Genomic DNA, 1,274 nt, shown 5'->3' with positions numbered 1-1,274 from the left:
GAATGTTTTGCAATACAGTTTCTGAAACTTTTTATATTCTTTAGGCAAAGGACTTCTGTCGCCAGAACATGCTAAGGGAAGTTTTCTTCATTCCTGTTTTTTTCCAATTTCAGTAAGCACTTTCAAAACTTATCCAAAATATTCCCAGAATACCCATTGGCTCTGGATAATGACTTCTCCTGGTGACTCTGCTTGTTCTCGCTTCATCCCCAACTTGGAGGAGAACACAAACGCTACAGAGGTTCGCTGCACCAGCTACCTTGGAAAAGTCATTGATCACCAGGAGGTGCTGAGCACTTTGAGCAGTGTCCTTATAGAGGGAATGAGAGGCGTTTTGGCGTATAGAAAACAGAGGACTTTGCCAGTACATACCCTTCATCAAATGTTGGAGAATTATTTGTCTGAGTGAGTGAAAGGCCTGTTTAAGCTCAAATTCCTCCTCTCCTGAGGGATATGTATGAGAAAGTAAATAGTACCATTATTAAGGCCAATCAAAATCACATTATTACAGTTCATATTAATGGCTAATCCATGATCTTATTATACGCAAGTGATAATCCACAAAGGGCTAAGAAATGAAGAAATAACCATGCCAAGAGGTTTTTATTACAGGTGGGTGAATGTAGCAAGTGTGCTGGACCCTGGAGACGGGTCCTGGGATTTGAAATTATCCGCCACTTGGACTCAGGCTGGTATGAGGATCGTGAGACCCCTGTGGCCTAGCGAGTCCTTTGACCTGCGTGGAAGAATTCTGAGGATCAATGTTCTAAAAGTGTGTAATATATTCAATATTTTCAACTTGAAAGTTTCCACAGAATTATTATATTCCATTTAGTTCCTTTTTCATCCTATAAATGATTCTGGAAGTCATTATAACATATCTTTCATATTGTAGAATCTACAGCTCATATGATTATCTATACGAAACAATAGGAGATGCAAAAAGCAATATCAGATACTTGACTTTCTCTCAGAAGCCAACAGTATTTCTCTTCAACGACGGGGATAGTCTCGCGGAGGCAGAAGGTTACGCTGCCGACCTGGCCAAGCTTCTTCAAGTGACACTCAACTTCAGTGCGGTCCTTGTCCCCAACACTGGCTTCGGAGCATACAATAATGGAACCTGGAATGGAATGGTCGGGGACCTATACAGGGGGGTAAGAAACATGTATTTCCTTCTTCAGGCTCCCAACCATACAGTTGATTAGAACCTTTCATGAACACGATATCTCACACTGTTTTAGGTGTGACTATTCATTTTATTATCGTAAGTA

General features: G+C 40.8%; 1 long non-coding RNA gene across 1 annotated transcript; it reads right to left on the bottom strand.

Annotated features, from left to right (window-relative positions):
* Window positions 1-584: 584 nt before the first annotated feature.
* On the bottom strand, window positions 585-1,184 carry LOC119588998. Its single transcript, XR_005230152.1, has 2 exons — window positions 960-1,184; window positions 585-736 (listed from the first exon to the last, which is right to left on the bottom strand). It is a non-coding gene; the product is annotated as an uncharacterized LOC119588998 (long non-coding RNA).
* Window positions 1,185-1,274: the final 90 nt, after the last annotated feature.

Source organism: Penaeus monodon, chromosome 24, assembly GCF_015228065.2.
Source record: "Penaeus monodon isolate SGIC_2016 chromosome 24, NSTDA_Pmon_1, whole genome shotgun sequence".
NCBI lineage: Eukaryota > Metazoa > Arthropoda > Malacostraca > Decapoda > Penaeidae > Penaeus > Penaeus monodon.
Note: the sequence above shows the minus strand (reverse complement) of the source record. Positions and strands in the feature narration are given on the sequence as shown.